We start from the raw sequence: 23,621 nt of genomic DNA, 5'->3' as shown, positions 1-23,621 counted from the left end.
CGAAACTGTCTGTGAAAATACAAACGGCTTAGTTACAATGGCTTTATCTTAGCTGGAACTCACAAGATTCATTGTATGTACTCTGTGATACCGGATATAAAATAAATACGGATAAAATAGGAATATGGTTGGTGCTTTCAAGCACAAAAACGCATTGACTTCTGAAGACAAATCCTAAACGATTGTTTCATGAGTCACAAGTGAAAATGACACAACAGATTTTAAAGTGTAAGATTATAGTTTTATTGACACTTTAAAAGCTGAGAGATTACATAGCGAATCCGGCAGAAGAAGGTGTTGTGACGGGTATGCTTTTTCCACTTAAAGCACAATTTTGGGGTATTAAAAAAAAACGATCATGTACATATGCATTCGAAACTTTCAACAAATACCGTAATTATTTCAAGAATTTTTTTTATCTTGCAAATTATGGTCATACATTATGCTATCTGCAAGCCTCAGGGCATCTTCTCTTCCAATTTTCTGTGTAAATTCTGAATGGTTATAGTTACATTCCCCCTACACCCCGGTATTAAAGCTAAACTTAAAGAAAAAAAAAAGGATATTTAACAGCATTTTTTAGTTTTACACAGAGTGGAGAACATTCAATTTTTGATCTTGTTCTCAGTGACCTATTGGGGGGGGATTACACTTTTCTTCTTGTCCCACAGACACAACTGGAAGTCAGAGAAAAAGTGATGGCAAACTCCTTCCTAGACATTGTCACTGGAACAGATGTCCTCATTGGAAGATTTTTTTCTTTTATTCTTTCCATGATAATTACATTTTGAATTGTCCTTTATTTTCTGTCTTAGTGACAATGGAGAGGGACACAGCCAAAAATATATCTGATGAAGCTTCTAGCCTGCTCCTACCCTATAAAAATAAATAAATACATATATACACTCATCAGCCACTTTATTAGGTACACCTTGCTAGTACCTTGCTGTTGATAGTGTGATTATAAATAATATTTATAATAATAGATAGATAGATAGATATATAGATAGATAGATAGATAGATAGATAGATAGATAGATAGATAGATAGATAGATAGATAGATAGATAGATAGATAGATAGATAGATAGATAGATAGATAGATAGAGTATCTCACGTAAGTGAGTACACCCCTCACATTTTTTGGTTGGACATCCTTTTGCCTTCAGAACTGCCTTAAACCTTGTTGGCATAGATTCAACAAGGTGTTGGAAACATTCCTCAGAGATTTTGGCCATAGTGACATGATAGCATCACGCAGTTGCTGCAGATTTGTCGGTTACACATCCATAATGATCTCCCGTTTCCCTACATCCCAAAGGTGCTCTATTGGATGAGTTCTGGTGACTGTGGAGGCCATTGGAGTACAGTGAACTCATTGTCATGATCAAGAAACCAGTGGTGAGATGATCTGAGCTTTGTGACATGGTGCATTATCCTGCTGGATGGAGCCATCAGAAGATGGGTACACTGTAGTCATAAAGGGATGGACATGGTCAGCATCAATACTCAGGTTTTTTTTTTTTACAAATAACATGGTTGTTTATTTGAGAAGAGTACACATTTACAGAGCATAGGCATTGGCATCACAAAGTCAAAATAGACAACATATTCAATAAGGCACATACAAACCCTCATGTGTCACATGTATACGATGATTAAAACCATAGGCTTGAGTAGCCCAACTGCTGTGTGTTTTGTAAGGAGATATTGTCCATTGGGTTGAGAGTTCAATGTTCAAGAGAACATTCGGTTGTTTCATTGCATGTGGCTGCACTTCCTAGGCAAGAGTCCCAAATTTTCCCATATTTGGCCAGACAGCTCCTATGGGTGTAAATTTCTTTTTTTGTAGGGTAAAACAGTATTAATGGCAGATATCCATTCCTGGAGTGTCGTGGTGTACACCATTTTCTCGCTATAAGTAATCTAGCTATGAATAATGATTCCTGTAGGAATAAAATGTGGAATTTGTCTGAGTCTGGGTCTGGGAACACTCCCAGTAAACATTGTTTAGGGCATAACGTCAGGGGGGACCCCATCTCATTATGTATAAATTGCACTATGTGGGACCAATAGTCTTGTATTACTGGGCACAACCATAAGAGATGGAAGAAGGTGCTAGAAGGACTGTCACATCTGGGGCAAAGGGGGTTATGTTCAGGTCTGTATTTGGCCAGGTGAAGAGGGGTCAGATAAGATCTGTGGAGAATGTATATTTGTGTGAGGCGGTCTGAGAGCCTAGCAGGGCTGAAACCTACGTCTCCAAGTACTGGAAGAAGAGAGCTGGATATTAATATAAGGTCTATTCGTGACATAGAATTATGCGTTGCTGAGAAACATGAGAACACCTTGTCTTGGGGGTGGCAGTGTCTCCAGGTATCTATTAAGGCAAGCTCAGTGAGGAATTTGCCAAATCTTGTGAGTGGGTGAGTGGGGTTGTCAGGAGGTGTCAAGGTCAGTCTGTCTAATTCCCTATCTGCCACATTGTTAAAGTCCCCTAGCCAAATTGCTGTAACAGTGGGAAATTGGGACATGAAATAGAGGCCTTCTGTTAATACAGTAAACTGGAAGGGAGGAGGTATGTAAACTGCCATTATTAGGAGCTCCAGACCATTTATTTTGGCATGTAGATATAAGAACCTGCCCTGGGGGTCAGACCTAAGTGTCAATAAAATGAATTGTGCCATTTTGGCCACCAATATTGCGACTCCTCTGGAGTTAGCGGTATGAGGGGCCTGGTATAGCCATCCCACCCGGGGTTTTTTTAAGTATCAACAACAATTGGCCTGTGAGATGGGTCTCCACCAGTACCATAATCTCAGCATGTTGTGCTTTGAGATATGATAATGCTGCATTTCTCTTTGGTCTAGCTCTGATACCACGCACATTCCATGTAATACATTTCAGCTTAGGCATAAAATGGTTAAACGTCTATCAGTGTTCCCGACACCCCGAGCCAGTGTCCAGTCTCACGGTCCACAGGTGAGAGGGCACGTGACGCCGTCCGATGGGTCCAGGACAGCGAGGAAAGGATAATAAAATATGATCCCCTGGGGTCCAGGTGGTGTAGCCACATGTGGGGCATCAGTGCATCGCATATAAATCATGATATCAATCGAATACCCGCAAATAAAACTCTTCCCAACATTAGATTATTGCAAAACAATAAACCAACAGTAGAACTTTAGTAAATTATAAGCTAACACGCTGGCGTGTCCGGGCAGGCAGTGCCCCGAGTAAATTACAGGGGCTATCTGCTGAGACCGGCCAGTCCAGGGAAACAGTACTTGTGCTAAAAAGCAAATGTTGCATTTGTTACTGAAACAAACGGGACCTGTTAGAGCACCCTTAACTAGGGGGACGATTATCTGCTGCAGAGCGAGCAGCAGAGGGAGGAGCAGGGCCGGAATTACCATTGGGCTTGACGGGGCTCAAGCCCATGGGCCCTGGCCAATAGGGGGCCCCGCGGGCGCCGCCTGCTTCGAAAGCCGCCGAGAGTGCCTGAAAGCCGATGAGAATGGCCGAAAGCCGCAGAGAGTGGCCAAAAGCTGCTGAGATACACAGGACATCCGGCTCTGTATCTCGGTGGCGCCATTTTTAAACTGAAAGGCTGCAATGACAAGGCAGCAATGACACTGGAGCAAGGCTATACTGACAAGTCTGCAAATGACACTGGGGCAAGGCTACACTGACACTGACAAGTCTGAAAATGACACTGGGGCAAGGCTACACTGACACTGACAAGGCTGCAGATGGACACTGATAAGGCTGCATTGATGGGCATTTAAATGTGTTTTTTTCCTTAAACTTCCCTTCTAAAAGTTTTTTTCCCTAAAATTCCTTCCTAAACTTGGGGCGCGTGTTATGCGCCGATAAATACGGTAATTATCATTTTATCCATTTTTGTTGCTTTTATTAATCGTGGACCCAGGACGAATACCAGTACAGTATCCCCCACTTAGACGCTTATATATTATCTACTTTTGTGAGTAGCCATTTGGCTGTTTTGTCTTGTCCAATTAAACAGAAGTTCTTTAATACTGCACTGAGTCTGCCCATTCTCCTCTGACCTCTGACATCAACAAGGCATTTTCCTCCACACAACTGCCGTTCACTGGATATTTTCTCTTTTTCAGGCCATTCTCTGTAAACCCGAGAGATGGTTGTGTGTGAAAATCCCAGTAGACCAGTAGATCAGCCTGTCTGGCATCAACAACCATGCCACGTTCAAAGTCACATAAATCCCCTTTCTTCCCTATTCTGATGCTCAGTTTGAACTTCAGCAAGTCGTCTTCATCACGTCTAGATGCCTAAATGCACTGAGTTTCTGCCATGTGATTGGGCTGATTAGCAATTTATGTTACCAAGCAATTAAACAGGTGTACCTAATAAAGTGTAGAGAATATCATTAAAGAGCTTCTCTTTATGTATTGGTGATAAGAACATACAGTATATAGGCATTTGTATCTGGTTTACGCAGGCTCAGATCTGCTGTCACTGGATGTCTCCTACGCTTGTTCCCTGTTTTCTGGCACAGCGATTCCTTAGCAGTCTCACACCCTGGGGCGGGGTGTGGTATAGTGTGGGTACAGTATATTACAGCCGAACACTTATTCCTCAGCTAAGTATTAGTAGGCGAACGCAGACAGTTCATGCCGAGGTTACTGAGCAGGCTGGTAAAGAAGGCTTCCGCACTAAACCATTAACCACTTGCCTACCGGGCACTTATACCCCCTTCCTGCCCAGGCCAATTTTCAGCTTTCAGCCCTGTCGTACTTTGAATCACAATTGCGCGGTCATGCTACACTGTACCCAGATGACATTTTTATAATTTTCTTCACACAAATAGAGCTTTCTTTTGGTGGTATTTAATCACTGCTGGGTTTTTTATTTTTTACATAAAAAAAAAATAATTTGAAAAAAAAATTTTTTTTTACTTAGTTTCTGTCAGTAAATTTTGTAATTAAGTAATTTTTCTCCTTCACTGATGTGCACTGATGAGGCGGCACTGATGGGCACTGATAGGCTGAACTGGTGGGCATTGATCAGGTAGCACTTATGGGCACTGATGAGGCGGCACTGATGAGGGGGCACTAATATGCCGCACTTATGGGCACTGATAGATGGCACTGATATGTGGCACTGATAGGTGGCACTGATGGGCTCTGTTAGGTGGCACTGATGGGCACTAATAGGTGGCACTGATTGGCACTGATAGGTGGCACTGGTGGGCACTGATAGGCGGCACGGATAGGCGGTACTGATGGACACTGATGGGCATTGATGGGTGGCACTGATGGGCGACACTGATGGGCATTGATGGACAGCATTAATGGACAGCATTGATGGGCATTGATGGGCAGCACTGACAGGCGGGACTGATAGCCAGCACAGACTGGCATCACTAATGGGCACTGATTGGTGGCACTTATGGGCAGTGGTGGGCACTAATTGCTGGCACTGGTCGGCACTCATCGCTGGCACTGGTGTCGCTACTGTAATCAGGGCACTGATGATCAGTGCCCTGATTACATGTATAGATGTCTTCTGTGAGAAGATGCCGCTGATCAGCTCTCCTCGCCACACATTCTGTCAGTGTGAGGCGAGGAGCGCCGATTACTGGCATCTCCGTGTTTACATGTGACTGCCCGCGATTGGACACAATGGATCACATGGTTAAAGAACCGCGGACATCATAGGACGTCGTCCCAGAACGAGAGCAGCACCGCCCCACCATCATTTGACGGTGGGCGGGCGGCAACTAGTTAAAGGATCAATGCTAACCTGGGCTGATGTGCTAAGTCTATGGGAGTGATTGCAATGGTACTAAAGTCATGAAGTCCTTCATTTCCCCCTGGAGTTGGACTGTATGGATTACAAATTGAACTATATATTGTGACAGTGATAGGCCCTGCCACTGTGTTAGTAAGAGTAAGGATTACACAGGGTTCTCATGGATGCGGGTTGAGGGGCTTCAGAATGGCGATTCTGAGTGGAGAAAATTGTTTTTTTACCAGGTTTTGTAACTCCCAGATTGGGTTCTGGAGTCCAGAGCAGCTTTTTTCAACCAGGGTGCCCAGGCACCCTGGGGGATCTTCAGGTTTCTTCAGAGGTGCCTTGGAAAAATGCCCAAAAATTGCCCACAAATTATATACAAGCCAGCACGTGGATCAAGTCTGCCTTTTCGTTACACAAAGTCAGGTTTTCATTATTCACCATTACAACCTTCTAACCGCCGATGTACTAACCACCAATGGTGTCATAGGTTTATAAGGTGGGCAGTGGGTGCCTACACAGCATCTTTGTTTGCCCCTCTCTATGAATGAGGGAGAAAAACTGAGGAAGAAGAAAAACATTGGAGCAGGAGCGGCCGGTCCATTAGGGGCATAGGGGCTCTGCCCCCCCTAGTTTGCATGCGGGGATTCATGCAGGGTGCTAGACTCATGCGTTTGTATGAGGTTTTTTTTTTCAAGCCACATGATTGGAGCCTGAGGCTCTAATTGGCTAGAAAAAGGTTGGGTGCGAGGCGCAGAGCACTGTGCCCCGAACCCAACCACTAGTAAATCAAAATTCGCTATTGTCTTCCGGCTTCTCCTCTTGACCAATCAGGACAGGGGGCGGATATGGGATGTTTAGTCATGTCTGACTTTTCATGATCTCATGGACCATAGCTCACCAAGCTTTTCTGTCCTCCACTGCCTCCCGGAGCTTGTTTAACTTCATAAAGGGGTATGAGAAAGAGGAAGGTGGTGCTGCCCCTTAACTGAAGAGTGACCTTCAGAAGTGTATCACACTTCACATCAGTGAATGCAAGTGTTAAATTGATCCGCAATAGTGTAGTGTATTAAACCACTAGAAATGCTTATGATAGCAAATAAACTATAAAGTGCAATGTGCTAATATATCACCAAATGTGTGACACAGCTTTACCATGAATGTGTAAGATTACACAAATACACGATTAATTCCAAATAAAAACTGTGAGTATATGAAAAAATATATATACTTCTCTAAAAATAATCTTAAAAAAATATATATAATAAACCAAAACAAAGTGTCCTCATGTGAAAAAAAATATATATATAATAAAAATTCAGTCTTTAGTATAAATATATGCAATACTCCCAATTGACTTGTGCAGATGTCCAAAGTGCTCTGTGCATACACTTATTCATGACTTCAGTGCAGCGAAATGATGAAGTGACAGTAGTGTTCCCCTTCGTTCCACACTCACCAGATCTTTGTACGTTTGCTTTAGTAGCAATATCCGTACCAATCACCCATCCATGGTACACAGGGCGCAGGATAGGATGGTGTACCACGGATGGGTGACAAAGGCCCACTCAGACTGGCACTTCTCACACCACTTAGTGGCCAGTATATAAAGGAGTCCTGGCACTGAACAGTCCGTCGTTCAGAGTATAAGGTAAGAATTTGCCTCTTTTTGCCACAGCCTATTCTACCTAGCTAATTAAACACCTCAGTGTCCTTGAAGCTTCAAAGTCCATCAATAGTCTCACTTGGGGCGGAACAACATTTCCCAGGAGTTTCCTTTCTTCTTAGGGACAGCTCCGGGGACAAGTGGCATGGTTGCAATCAGGCAAACAAGGAGCCAGGCCATGGTGCAAGGGATCGTACTTCTGAACACAGGCCCTCTTGCAGCAGCCAGGGACTGGGAAAAGAATTCCTCATTGGTTGAAGAACAAACATGTTAAATGTCATCTCAACAGGTTACTTTTCAGAGGGAGACGCACTGGCAATTCCGCAGCACTAGCCAGCGCGGCTCAAGTGGGCACTCCCTGTATCTGCCGGCAGTATTCAGTCCACCACAGTCTCAGCAATACAGCCAACAGGAATGTTCTCCAAGAGCAACAAGGTGGAGTGGCTTTTCAGCATAGTGTTCTAACTTCACAAAGTACACATTTGTAATCCACATGGGGTCAGTGAAACACAATTTGACATCTTCTACCAGTAATATCCGGGATCAGGTAACTTCAAGGCCTCTCCTTTGGCATTTAGCGTAGTGATAAAGTGTTAAATGTCCTTCTTGTTTTTCCTACAGATGATCGTACAGTCTAAAGCCGTGCACACACGACTGGACTTTTCAACCGGACTGGTCTATTGGAACGAATCCGTCGGACAATCCGACCGAGTGTGGGCTATATCGGACCTTCAGCGGACTGTGAAAAATCAGACGGACTTTAGATTTGGAACATGTTTCAAATCTTTCCGACGGACTTGAGTCCGGTTGAAAACTCAGTTCGTCTGTATGCTAGTCCAATGGACAAAAAAGGACGCAAGGGCAGCTATTGGCTACTGGCTATCAACTTCCTTATTCTAGTCCCTACTTGCGTCATCACGTTCAAACCAACGGACTTTCGACCGGACTTTAGTCCATTCGTGTGTCGTTTAGTCCAGTCCAGTAGTTCGAAAGTCCATCATAACTCCGTCGAAAATCCTTCGGAAAGACCGTCGGACCTTTGATGCTGAAAAGTCCGCTAGTGTGTACACGGAATAAGTTGATTTTGCGACCATATCCCCAGGTGTGCAGCACTGAAATATATTTTTCAATTATCTTAGGTGACAGCTTTGGAAAGTACAACCGTAAAGGGTTTCAGAGGAAACTTTGCACAGCTTCGTCTACCCATTGGGTTTCTTTATTCAGGATTTCTTCCTCTAAATGAGCCGTTATATAAGGATACAGATATCCGTATGCCACTTTCCTAATGATGATGCGCTGTACCTTGGACAGCCTGGGGAGAGTCTTAGGGTCTCCATACCCAGACAGAACCCGCATGTCTGGATCACACCAAACCAGGTACCCTGCAACAGTATCGGGTTTGCAATCAAATTTGGTTGCCTCCATCTGCTTAGTGGGAAGCACTTTAGGGACCCAATGCTCCCAACAACCCTCCTTAAAAGATTTAGTAATACGCACAGTAGGTGCGGTATTGGCAGGCAGTTCAATCTCTACACTTGTAATAGGTCCTGGAGGAACCTCATCCTCTTCCAAGTCACACAACTGCTCCTCTTAACTCTCACTCCCCTTTCCAGTCCTAGACAAAGTGTCTGAAAACAGTTCAGAGATCCCGTCAGCGGGGATGTCCGAATTGGAAATGGTGGAGCATTCTTCAGCCGGAAGATAGTTGCGCGTGGAGCTGGCTTTAATTGGTACAACCGTGTTGTCTCCCTTAATGGCCACAGATATCACCTCCCCTACTGGCACACCGCTTTCACCCCTTGCAGGCTTACCCAACTCCGGTACCCTTTTCCTCTGTGACTCCAACATCAAAGCGAGCAGGTGGGCCCGATCGTGGCCTCGAGCAGCGACCAAAGCGCTTGGTCCTGGGACAGCCATCAAAACAGAAGGAGCAGCTTCCCGCACGACTCGGGTGATGGCAGGTGGGCTCTTGATATCATTCCCAGCTGGGAGAGCGACATTCTTGTCGCACTCCACTTGCAGTATCCATGGAGGTCGGGCTGGTGAGACTACATCGAGCAGGGGTTCCCCACAGCATCCAGAGACGATCCAAGGCCTCAGATGCATGGCCAAACTGGAACACTCCCCGCAGATCAGTCCCAAGGCCTCATAGCCTCCAGCCATGTACAGGGCAAGACTACCCTTAGGTGTATACCGCACTCCGTTGGCCAACACCCGGAGCATACATCTTCCCATCAGCCATCGTACTTCCAAACTGCGCCATCTTCTCCAATCCACAACCAGGTGCATGTGGCGGCACTTCCTTATCCTCCTCTGCATAGCAGGGGCTCCTCCCCCTGTCAATGGATTGGTGCAGACACTTTCTAGAAACTTTAGGGCCCACCCTTTTCCTTCTGGGGCACACCAAATCTGTAATAGAGTTCATTTTAACCTTAGCAGCGCTGGCGGGAAGTGTCAAATGACCAGGCTGGTACTCTCCCATGAGCAATGTGACTTGCTGGTTCTTCCCCACATTGTCAGAGTGCATAATAACACAGTCTATAAGAAGTTGAGATGTTACTTGCCACTTTCCCACGGAGCCAGACGAAATCCCAATGTAGCTGTAGCCGGTTGCTATGAGCGACTGCTGCGAGGATAACGCCTTTGCCCCACGTTGGGCACCAAATGTAGCCAAGTCCCGGGCCCCTTGAGACCTAATGGTGACCTCCAGAGTTAGGGACAGCTGACATCCTTCTGTGTAGAGTGGGTTACAAGGCATAGTGAGTGTAATGCAAGGTAGATTAATGGGCGCCACACACTTCTTGAATGCAAAGAGATTTATTGTCACATAAACATAACTGTGGGAGAGAGGGTTAGGGCCAGGACACCCTTTAATAGATGCAATGTTAATTGGCAGACTCCGAGACTTCTATAGGCAGACAGCCATGCAGGGAAAGGCATCCAGCTAGACACCACATCTGCATGAGTAGGATCGCTGTCTCCTATGACAACAATCTTGTAACAGTTTCTAACAACGGTTGCAATGAACTCCTTCGCTTCTTCTACAATCTCCTATTGTAGAACTCCACCCAGCTGAGCTCCCGGTGTTTCACTAGACTAACAGATTCACTCGCCACTGGATCTCCTGAGCTCTTCCCATCTTCTCACTCAGTATCTTCCTCAAGCTGCACCCCCACATTTCTGCTGGGTCCCTAGCTTAGCACTCACAGATACTTCTCAAGTGTCACCCAGGCCTGCCTGGTCCCTGGCTTGGCACACAATAATGCTCCCTAAGCGTCACCTCCACTGACTGGGTCCCTGGCTTGGCACCTGCTGAAGTTTTACCAATTCTTCACCTTCCCCGGCTGGTGAGAATACTGATCAGGTACTTGCTTCAGCTACTCACAGTGGTCTCTGGTAGCAAGGTAAATGGTCCCTTATGAGCAACAGCTTCCCCTCTACCTCCGACCGCAGCTGGTTCTCCGGCCGGCAGAACTGTTATTTCTGGTTGGACTACAAGCCACAGTCCCAACCATACGCTGCTCTCTTGGTTCTGGAAAGGCCCTCAGACAGCCTAGCAGCCAGATGTCCCCGGGATAGGCCCAAGGTTTATGGCCTAGCGACCCGAGGCATTATAACACACGTCCACCCAGACAGCCATCCAGGTGGCACCGATCCCGGCCACCTGATCCCACCCAAATAAATAGGTTCTCCCAGCAGGCCAAGGGCTCCAAGAAAATCCCTGCCCATTGGCTGAGACACCCCATTCATTTCTAGTCTGTCCTTGCAATGCCCTTGTCTTGTCTAATGTCACCAGGTACCCGGCCACCTAGCGACAAAAGTGCAGCAATTTCAGAGTTAGGGAAGAAATCAATTGACCTCCTGACAATTAACCAAGGCAACTATCACTTGGCAGATAAAATTAGTAGCAACCCTGCCTAAACACTAGGGTGCTACATCGATATAAAACGCGTGCTTTTGGCGCTTAGCACAGTGAATACAGGGACTGCTTGTTGGGGACACGGGAAGAGAACATGAATGGTTTTGACCCGGATTCATGGGTTAACTTTAAATGCCCTGCCTGCCTGTGTTTACTTCACGCCTTCCTCATGTGTTCCATGAATCACTCCTGATTGCATGCAGGTGGTCTCAATTGATCAGCCAATTGATGATGGACTATTTGGTTATATCACTTTATGTGTGTATGTATGTACGTATATATATATATATATCAGCGATCAGTATGTAATTTTGTAGCTATGACTTAGCACCAATAAGCGTGTGAAACGCGTCAGTTGTTACTGTTGCTGTACCTGTGTCACTGTATGGATTTTAACTTGTTCCAATAAAAGTGTATGTATCGGAGTGCAGCCGCCCAGCTCTTCTTGTCTTCTCTACTCCCAAGAAGCAAGCGTCTCCTAATTTCATGGCTACAGTCACCGACTGCTGTGATCTTGAAGCCTAGGAACAGGGGCGTTGATAGGTCTACAAAAGATCTGGGGCTAGAGGCCATAGCAGCGTAGTAAAGAAAGTCATACGCTTGGGCGGGCATACACATGTATATAATATATATGTGTGTGTGTGTATATATCTCCAGAGAGCCTCCCCCTTAAATCAGGATTCCCAGAGAGCCTCCTCTTAAATCAGGGTGCCCAGAGAGCCTCCCCCTTAAATCAGGGTCCCCAGAGAGCCTCGCCTCCCCTTGGTGACCCCTGCAGAGACTCGGGGCTATGGGCCCCACATTCGGGGCTACAGCCCCAAAAGCCACCCCCTAGTGACGCCACTGCCTAGGAAGATAAAATCTGTCACTGTTTCCATTTCTTCTCCTTCTTTTTGCCAAGGAGTGATTGGACCAGTTGCCATGATCTTAGTTTTCTTAATGTTCAATTTCAGGCCCGCCTTTGCGCTAGTCAGTACCAGTGTGCAAAGGTGTATTTTTGCTTTGGAAGAATATATCACCTCTAACATTGGGTGTCCTACGTATGTGGATGTTGCTGCGTTCTGTAAAATAATTAATTTAGTTTTTTACATTTTAGTGGTGCCTTGCATTGTGCAGAATTCCAAAGGGCGCCTTGACTGAAAAAAGGTTGAAAACACTGGTCCAGAGTCTTCAAAGAGTCTTAGGAGGGTAAAAGCCTCTAACCATGGTCCATCTTTAACTGGAGACCAGCAGGCTGTGGGTGCAGGTGTACACAGCCTTTATAATCAAGGGCTTGTCTATGATTCAGAGCACCACACGCGAGATGGAAGAGAAGTCAGGGCGTGGTCCTGCACAGCAGGGAGCTGCAAGAGGTATGCAGAGTATGCATGTGAGCGCGCTGGTGCTTTGGGGCAGTCTGAAGGAACAGACAAGGAACTAAGCCTAAGGCAGCAGCCATGTGAGAGTGAGACAGGAGGCTGGTGGAAGCACCTGTGTTATTGTATAACTTTGAAGGAGGAATGCTGAACATTACTGTAAGGGTAACTGTTTGATTTACATTGGAACTTTTACTTTTCCTTTAAACAAAGGTGGGCCATCAAACACTAAAACTGCATTTTCTGCATGGTCTGAACTCACTGGAAAGCACCACCACTTGAGCGAAACCCCCTGATATCACAATGTACAGTACATACATAACTTGTCCTAGAGACTATGTCTATGTTTATTCATCCACCTGTGGGTGGGTGCAGCGTGGTGCAGCGGCAGTAACACACACTTAGTCTAGATGCAATTGAAAGAATTTGTATTGAAGTCAAAGTAAAACAGTTCATAACAGGTCCAGTGGAAGGCACCCCAACCAGGAACAGTCACAGATTAACAGCAGCTTGTATCAGGGCTGGTCCTAGCCAAACTGACAGCATCTGTCTTGAGGGGTTTAATGCAGCCTGACCAGTCCATGCCCAAGCAGGGAGGTTTCCAGAGAGAGTGGTGAATACCTACGCTGCCCCTACTCATCTTGAACCTCTCCCTGCCACTATCACTGTCCCTACACTACTCACATGCTTGAATGCGTGCCAAACCCAGAAGCCAGGGTCTTAAATACACTTCGCCACACATAAGATGGCCGCCAGAGTCACATGGCCAGCCAGCATCCAACCAGATTGCTGCCCCAGTGACTCAGGAAACCATAGAGAAACCATGTTCCTCTTGACTTCCTCCCCCTCTGCAGCTGCAATTTATCACCACCCACAGTAGAGGAAGTGAACTGCACCTGCCTATATGCCCCCCTTTATTATAAACTGTATATTATACATTTTTTTAATTACTGAATTTGGTATAACAAGGATGAGCTTGGATTCAGCTTGAGTTTGGTTTGAACCCATGTTCGGCCATCCTCAGAAGGATTCTGTCAATGCTAGGCAAATAAGTTTGCAGCGGAGGCATTCCCAGCCCCATAATTGGACTTACACAAAGTGGCGAGAGTGCTTGTGACTTCATTGACCTGATATGGCCACATGGCCATTGTTATTGACCTAATATGGCCATGTTACCATATTAGGTCAATAACACCATGAGCATCCCCACCACTTTGTGTGCGTGCACCTGCACGAAATGCCTCAGTTGCAACTGATTGGCCCAGCACTGACAGCTTCACTCGGGGTAAGAACCCAACTTCTTCTGGCTTAGCTGTCAAATCAGTGACACCACCCTTCTGTTGGAAGAAGGGTGGTGGTTAAATCCTTCTTTTTGCAAAGGTTAAATGCACAATTGGGCTAGAGCAGGGGTCTCCAAACTACGGCCCTTTGCTTGCCTTTATCCGGGCCTTGGGGCACACACTATTCCTTCCACTGATATGAGACACTATTCTGCCAACTAACATCAACAATGGGGCACCATTTCTCCCACTGACACCAACGATGGGGCAGTATTCCTCCCTATGATACCAATGATGGTGCACTATTCATCACTATGATACCAATGATGGGGCACTATTCCTCCCAAATAATTCCAACGATAGGGCACTATTTCTCCCCCTAATACCAAATGTGGTGATGTTTACTCCCACTGATGCCAGGAAAATTTCCATTCCCACTGGTCCCCCTAAAGCCTGAAGGACAACAGGGCAAAGGACTGGCCCTTTGTTTAGAAAGTTTGGAGACCCCTGGGTTAGAGGGAGAGGGATGCACACCATTACTTACCTTATTCCTTTTTTATTGTTATTTATTTATTTATTTTTTAAATTCCTTTTTCCTGGTGAGCCCCTCTGTCCTCTGCTACTGGTATGCAAGCAGACCCTCCATTGGTCCTGTATTGTACGTGATTAACTTTGAAGGGGCCACAACTGGTCAACAGGTGAAAAGAAGTGCCATCATATGGCAAAAAACTTGGAAAGATGGGTAGAAAGGAGCACCCTGCGTCCAATAATATGCAAGTTGGAAAGTTAGTTAGAAGGCATTTATTGAAAATAGAAATAAGTACATTGAGCCAACACGTATCAAGGGAACAAGGACTCCCCCTTCTTCAGGGCTGTTGCTGCATGCTAAAAGATGGGGAAGGTTCCCAATTGGGTGTGTTACTAGCAAAAATCCGAATGATAACTATAATGCCTAGTACACACGGCCTGAATGTCGGGCGACATGTCAGGGCTGGGCTCAGCCCTTCCTTCTCTGAGCTGGCCGCTCAGCTGTCGGCTAATTGCCAGCTCCTATCTCTCCACAGGTACTCAGCTGTTGATGATATCCTGCTCGCCAGTCCTGCCTACTTAAGCCGTCCAGCCCAGAGGATCTCTGCCTTTACCTTAGTGAACATCACAGAGTCGCTCTCCTGCATTCCTGTTAAAAGACTTGCTTGGCTGACATCCCTTCTGGCTCCAGATCCTGCTTGCTGTTTTACTACACTCATCTCCGGCTCCCTGACCTTTGGCTTGTCTGACTATCCATTCGGGTTCCTGAAGTATGGCTATGTTTTGACTACGTTTGTTCTATTTACCTTTATTATTAAACAAGTGTGATTTAACTGTACTTCTGTCTCGGTCTGATTTCATGGTTTCTGACACGACATCGGCCGGTTCAATAGAAACCTGGCTGACATTCGGCCCAAGTGTACAACAGCTGTTTCAAACAGAGGAAGGCATTTGGTTGGCTTCTGTCGAAGGGTCATGACCGAAAAAGGTCTGACTACTGGCTCCCAATCATGCTCTCAGTGTTAGTGCTGCCCTGAGTGTTCTGGTGCCCCCCTGTCAGAACACAATAGCTCAGCAGGGGGAGACCACTGTACCCACTGGTTTGAACGAAAAATAACTTAAGGAGCCAAAGTGATACCTTGACAGTTATCATTTGGATTTTTTCTATTAACATGCCCGATTGGGAACCTTCCCCATCTTGAGCCTTGAAGAAGGGGGGGGTCCTTGAAACACATTTGCTTGATGTACTTGTTTCTACTTTTAATAAACGCCTTTTAACTCACCTTCCAACCTGCATATTATTGGGCAACAGGCACTCCTTTCTGCCTACCTTTCCAAGGTTCCCAATGCGTGAACGACCATAAGACCACACCAAAAGGCAGCAACCCAAGCCCAAGGGCTCAACTTCACCATCCATAAAGTGGGCACAAACCAACGGAAAGGATTTCTTCCGAGTCACCCACGGTATCACCCACCCACGACCAGTGACTGGTCGAGTCAGTCCAACGCAGTCTTCAGCCCTAACAAGTTATCATATGGCAGAAAGGAAACCTACAGGAGCAAAGAATAAAGTAAATATTGCTACCTGTTCCCCTTCCCCTAGACGTAGGGAGAATTTTAACCTTGTAGTGCTGGGGGGGGGGGGCACTATACAGCTCATTGAGTTCAGCTTTAAGTCTGTTTACCCTAACCAACCACACCAGCAAGAGTTAGTGCAGCTGGAGGGTACCCAGGCCATGCCCTCTGTTACGCCAGCTGCAGATCCTGGAACTGCCTGGGTGCGGGCGAACACGTCATCATTCTAATTTTTAAGTAGGCAAGACTTTCTTTTGGCAAATTTTTTTATTCTCTCTTTGGATCAGTCTTTCCATTTCACCAATTACAGCGTACACGGTTCTCCCGGGCTCAGAAGTTACAAGGAGTCATGGTATGTTTGCCCTGCAGCTTGGGAGAAAAAACATGAAAGTTACATTTATGAAAGTACATTTTTTTAAAAGACTACAAAAACATGTCAATTAGAAGTAGGTAAAAGGTAAAAATCCATAAAATAGCAGAAAGATACATTTGTAGACAGCTATGTAAGCATTAAGGCTCCATGCACATTGAAGCTCATAAACAACCGTTTTTGGGAGTTTGGATGTTTTTTTTTAACAGCCGATGAACTCCCCTCTGTGTTATCCTATGTGTCCCTACACACATGGACGTTTTTTGGATGTTTATCAGCAGTGGAGTTTATGGGCTGTTTTCTGAAAGATATCAGAATTACCGCGCTTCTCAAATGTGAAAAATAAGCTGCAGTTCTAATTGTGAGGCATACACAAATACATAAATCAAAATAATCTAAAGGAACCGCGCTACAAGATTGAATTGGTATACTGCTGTGAGTAAGACCGAAAAATACAGAATAAAATTAAATGAACATATTTAAAAATCAATCATTTAAAGTGACAACAAAATATAAACTGTGTATTGATACAGAGAAAAAAAGTCCCAAGCCAAATCTTTGTTTAGTGATAAAAAAACAAAATCAATTGTGATGACATAAAATTGTAAAGGTGAATGACGTTGATTGAAGGAAAAGAGATCCCTGAAGCCAAATCAATGTTCAAATGGTGATAAATAGAAATTCATTGACAAAACACCCAGTGAAGAGACCACCACCTGTAAAAATGCACGCTTACCAAAGGCAAGCTACAAATCAGCTTGTATGCAGATATCCACTCAGTGGGGACAACACCTTCAATCTCCTCACAGAGGAAGGATAGGCAGATCAGCCTATCAGCAGGGGGGACCCAGAGAGATAAAAAATATATTCTCCATAGTGTAAATCGGTATAAAACAATTTATTTAAAAAGGGATAATTGCACTTACATCAAAAAGCACGGATAAGAGCACATACGAACATAAAACAGCCGGCTGGCCTGCATACAACCGTTCGAGACGAGATGAGAAACAATGACGTCAGCGCGTCAGCCTTCTAACGTACGTTTCGTCCTATTGGACGACGTCATGGACGTCTTCGTTCCCATGAGCCTAAAATCACGTTCAGGAGTCGTTTTTCTGACTACAAAAAACGCCAAACGCTCATAAACGCTGATAAATGTCGATAAACGCTCAAAAACTTGGCTCACCAGCGTTTCTTAACGTTTTTGATCCATTGAAAAAGATAAATAAATAAATTTTTAAAAAAACGCTAAAAAACGCTAATAAACTCTATTGCAAAAACGTTTAAAAACGTTGAAAGACTCACTGCAAAGCTACTGCCGTTTATATAAAGTTATGTGTGCATGGAGCCTAACTCGCGTTTAGCAGCGTTTCGTTTAAAGACATTTTTAATTTTAACAAAAAAAAAAAAAATTATACATATTTTTTTTTAAACGCTCCTAAACTCTTATGCCGCATACATACGAGCGGAATGTCCGTCAGAAAAATAAATATTCCGATCGTGTGTAGACCTCATATGACTTTTTTTTTTCGAAAATTCTGACGGACCTAGAAATGGAACATGTTCTAAATATTTCCGACGGAACCAATTCCTATCCGGAAACCGATCGTCTGTATGCTGTTCCAACGCACCAGAAAAGACGCATGCTCTGAAGCAAGTACGAGACGGAAACTATTGGCTACTGGCTATTGAACTTCCTTTTTCTAGTCCCGTCATAAGTGTTGTACGTCACCGCGTTCTGGACGGTCAGACTTTGGTGTGATCGTGTGTATGCAAGACCGCTTGAGCGGAATTCCGTCGGAGTTCCATCGGAGAAACCGGTTGTATGCACGCGGCAATAGGCTCCATGCACACTGGACGTTAAAATAACTTTATAAAAACGGCAGTAGCTTTGCAGTGAGTCTTTCAACGTTTTTTTAATGTTTTTGCAACAGCATTTATTGGAAAAAATATTACCAGTTTTTAGCGTTTTTTTTTTTCCTGAAAATTCATTCATTTATTTATTTATTTATTTATTTCAATGGATCAAAACGTTAAAAAAATGCTGGTGAGCCACGTTTTTGAGCGTTTATTGACGTTTATGAGCGTTTGGCATTTTTTGTGGTGAGGAAAACGACTCCTGAACGCGATTTTATGGAGTTTAGAAAACATCCCATAAACTCCACTGCTGATTAAACATCCAAAAACGTCCATGTGTGCATAGACACATAAGATAACATAGAGGGGAGTTTATGGGCTGTTAAAAAAAAAACGCCCAAGCTCCCAAAAACGGCCGTTTTTGAGCTTCAGTGTGCATGAAGCCTAAACACGACATGTAAACGTGGCTAAACGGACGTTTTTAAATGTCAGATTCTAGCTGTCAAGTTAAATCGTTTAGGAGAGGTTAAACAATGTCCCGTGTACATGAAGCCTTACTAAGCTCAGTTGCAGGGCAACTCCTGCAAGTCCCATCTTTGATTCCCTTATAGGCAGGTGCAGTCTATTTTCTCCACTGCAGGTGGTGCTATCCACAGCGGCATAGCAGGAGGAGAGGAAGCCAGGAGGAACATGGTTTCTCTATGGCAGTGGACCCACTAAGAGGCCAGAATTTAAGTATTACCTTGGGGAGATGCAGACTAAAATACTGCAATCACTGAGCAGCAAATGATATCACCTGTGATGTATTTCAGTTATCCTGCAAACCTGGCCTGTTAGTGGGTCCCAAGGACAAGAGTTGAGAAACACTGCTCTATGGTTTCCTGGGTCACTGGGGATCCAATTGGATGCTGCTGCCCCATGTGACTCTGGTGACCATCTTGGATCAGGCACAGCCTTTTTATGGCCCTGGCTCTAAGGTTTTGGCATGCTTTAGGCAAGTTGGTAGAGTAGGGACAGGTACCCCACCTGTGAGGGACAGTATGAGTGCTAGGGAAAGGTTCCTGATGAGAAGGGAAAGCGTAGGATCGCATCTCTTCTTCTCTTCTGGACACCTTCCTAATTTGGCACAAGATGACCCCCATGCATTCTGTTCCCTCTCAATAGACGCTGTCAGTCTTCCTGGAATCTGCTCCTTCACGTTTTTTGGAAACTGTTGGTGCACCAACCAGGCTGGGTGGCTTTCCAGCTGGGTTTGATGTAAACTGTTGCTACATTGCTCCAAAACAAAATTGCACCCTACTGTGTGAATTATTGCTGCTGTACACTCTGCACCCCACTTGAGTTTACTACTGTGTGAATTATTGCTGCTGTACACTCTGCACCCCACTTGAGTTTACGGGAGCTGGGTTGGCTGACATTGGACATTATTCAACCAAGAAGATGACTAGTGCTGGATCAAAGAGCGTTCAGTCTGCAGGGGCAGCGTATGACAGGAAGTGAGTATCACAGCCTGACCTGTTTTTATTGTTTAAAGTGGTTCTAAATGCATGAAGGTTTTTTACCTTAATGCATTATCTGCCTTCCATGATCAGCTCCCCCCAACCCCCCCCCCCAAATACTTACCTGCATCCTGCAGCACTGCTCTCTCTCCCTCTCTCTCACAGGCACAGAGCCATTGACCCCCCCCCCCCCGCTGCTGTCAATCAAATCCTGTGAACAGAAAGTGGGGGGGCAGGGCCAAGCCACGCTGTGTGTGTGTCTAGGGAGGCACATAGCCCAGCTCAGGATCGAGCCCACACGTGGCTTGCTATGTGGGCAGACACAAAAGAGGAGGAGCAGACAGGGGAAAAGCACAGGATAAAAGGTTCAGGGCTGTTCTCTGCAATGCCATTGCACAGTGAAGATCTGTATTACAAGTTTATTATTTTAAATTAAAAAATACCTTTACAATGACTTTAAAGCGCAATTTTTTTTTTATTTTTTTAAGAAACTGGAGTTTCTTCAAAAGTGTCTTCTTTACTTTGTGTATTTTGACACACAGTATATCATTTTTCTCATGCATGAAGACAGTAAATCAGGGTTTTGTACAAACCAGTTTTACCGCATTCTTATGCAGCCTCCGTGTACTTTGTGTGTTCTGTACATCTGAGCAGATTGACACTTTGCATCACCGGCCAGAGATATCATCTCTCAATGTATGTCTTGTGATTGTGGCTTCGAGCTATGAGGGGAAAAAATTTGCAGGTGGCCATAGATGGACTAATAAATGTTTTTCATCAGGGAGAAGTGTGCTACTGTACTGTATGACGCTGGTAGTAGAAACATAGAAAAGTGACGCCAGAAAAAAGACCGAGAAATCCATCCCAGACTGAGTCTGTCCATTTTTGTTTGTTTGTTTGTTGTAGTCTAGCACAGTGGTTGCCAACCAATGGTCATTGGACCACTGGTGGTCCACGAGAAAATTTTGGTGGTCCCCAGGGGTTCTGCCGCAAATCAACTTTGGGGCAGATGTATACCGCCCAATGTTGTTTCCAGCATTGTTCTCAATGCACTCTGACAGTCAATACTGTCAGCGCGCATTGATGCCCGATTCCTCCTCTGTAGTTACAGCTCCTGTGAACTCAGAGGGATACGTCGGGAGTAGTGTAGAGAGCGGGAGGTAAAGAAGAAGGGGCTATTTCAATGGCAGAGCTGATCACAGACTGTGGGAAGGAGCACAGGGCTGGATAAGGAGGTGAGTTCCAATGATGAGTCCGTATAAGGCAGAGTGCAGCAGGGCCGAGAGCCGGAGCAATGTGTGTAGCTGCACAGTGGTGGGGTGGTTAGCACTCCCGCCTAGCAGCACTAGGGCAGCTCTTTTGAACCCCAACCATGACACTACCTGCCTGGAGTTTGTATGTTTTCCCTGTGTCTGTGTGAGTTTCCTCCGGGTACTCCAGTTTCCTCCCACTCTCCAAAGACACGCTGGTAGGTTAATTGGATGGATCCTGTCTAAATTAGCCCTTGTATGTATGAATGTGAGTTAGGAACCTTAAATTGTAAGCTCACTGGGGGTAGGGACTAACATGAATGTACAATATATATGTAAAGTGCTGCATAAATGTATGATGCTATATACAGTAAGTACCTGTAATAAATAAATATAAGACACCAGAGGAGGAAAAGAGAGAAAGAGAGAGGAGGCTCTGGGGAGAGGCATGCTTAATGTAAGTGCAAGTCCAGATCCCACCTCAGGTTTAACCCCCAAAGTGATCTAGTTTTTAATCTAAAAATCCACCATACTTCTCTCCCCAGTAGCCTTCTCTCCCTATCACCTCCTCTGGGCGAGTGAGACAACCGTTCTACTGTATTCCTCTAAAAGCGGAAAGAGGAGAGATCGCCCTGGTGACATTCCCTAAAGTGACGTGTTGCATTCGAAATATTTCTAGCATTTGGGTTGGTTGTGTCACAGTAATGTTCCCCTATACGGGCTCTCAAAGGACGTGTGGTACATCCTACATATTGGAGGCTGCATGAAATACAGGTGATCAGGTAAATTACATCATTTGTGCCACAGTTGATGTATTGCTGTATAGTAAACTCTTCATCTGTAGCTGTGGCAACAAATGTTTTACCCAGATCACAAGTTACAGTGCCTACAGGTTTTTATATTACAAGGGTAACTACCAGGATAGGAGAGCCAGGTGGTTTGGCATTGTTTCGATGAGAAGAGACTAGGTGATAGTGCAGTCCCCAATGTGGGCGCACGTCAGCTAGAAAAAAGGCAACCTGCTTGCAGAATCCCATTTAAATCTTTATCTGTGTGTAATATTGGCAGATTCTTTTTTATTATTCTGACTATTTGATTATATTTTTGGGAAAATGTGGTTACAAATGTAATGGTTTTACCCATTTTTCTATTTCTAGAGTTGTAAGGTTGATGAGGTTTGCTCTTATTTTTATGCTCTCTCTTAGTTTTAGGCTTATCTGACAGTAAATCCCTCTCTGTCCATCATCAAAACCCTTTCCAGTCCTTGGTATATAACAGATTCGTTATAACCTCGGTCCAATAAGCGCTGATGAATGACCTTACATTCTAGTTCAAAGGTTGAGTTTAATGAAAAGTTATGTTTAGCTTGAATAAACTCCCCAATAAATAAATAAATATAAGACAGGAGGATGATCTGGGGGAGGGGGGCAGAGAGCTGGAGCATTGTGTGTATAATTCATGTTAGTGGTCAACGGGCTTCAAAATTGTGAGTTTAGTGGTCCGTGAGGTATGAAAGGTTGGCAACCACTGGTCTAGAATGTTTTCAGGCACTGGGAGCTGGAAGGGGCTAAAGATGGCCATGAACCAGTAGAATTTCCTTTGAAAATTTCCGTATGTTGAGATGGTCGTTCTGTTGTATTGTCTAATGGTCAATGGGGTTAAATCAGCGTTTGATTTCAGTTGTAGTGATGGGAAAGTACAAAGGAGCAGGATAGAAAATCGTTCTTGAAAGAATGAAATTCTAACTGTGAATTTGGTTTTCCATTGGGAAAAATCATAAAATTAAACCTGTTTAATTCCATTCACATAGCAGGTGTGGACAAAATTGAACTAAATTAGTTGCCTCAATAATGGCAAGAAAGAATGTATGAAAGATTAGACTCATGCAGGGAGACATGTAAATTGCCATCACCCCTATTATATAGGAAATACAAAATACCTCAAAAATGGGTTTTTAAGGTAATTATAGAAAGTGGAGATTGTATATATATTCATAAAAAGATTGAACATTTATTGGTACAATTTAAACATGGTAAAAACATTTTTTCCCAGAAAAGGTATCCAAATGAAAAAAAAAAAAAAACACACATGTACATGTATCATAATACAAATAATATCACAAATGGCATCACCCCACTACACATAAGATTCCATCCATAGTGTGAATGAATGATGATGAGTAGTAGGATTTTCCCACTACTCCACCCTTCCCCTCCTCTTTCCTCCACCCCTCTTTTTCTATTTTCTTTTCTTCCTCTATCCACTTCTCTCTCTACTCTGATCTTTGGAAATACAAAAATGCCTCATCTTGTGGTTACTATGCATTGTTTTATGTCTAACAAAACAAAATGAAGAAACCTATATTAGACATAAAGTACGTTTTATTTACATCTATGTGGGCCTTTGTTACCTCTGTATGCAGATTCAATTGTTGGACAAATTATATATTCGTTTGTAATTTCTCACGGTTGCATCATGTTGATGTTATACCTGGGCTTTGCCCTCCCTGAGCTTTAATAAAAAATTATGGACAGTCTCGAGGCACCCA

Source organism: Aquarana catesbeiana, linkage group LG10 (assembly GCF_042186555.1).
Source record: "Aquarana catesbeiana isolate 2022-GZ linkage group LG10, ASM4218655v1, whole genome shotgun sequence".
NCBI lineage: Eukaryota > Metazoa > Chordata > Amphibia > Anura > Ranidae > Aquarana > Aquarana catesbeiana.
Note: the sequence above shows the minus strand (reverse complement) of the source record.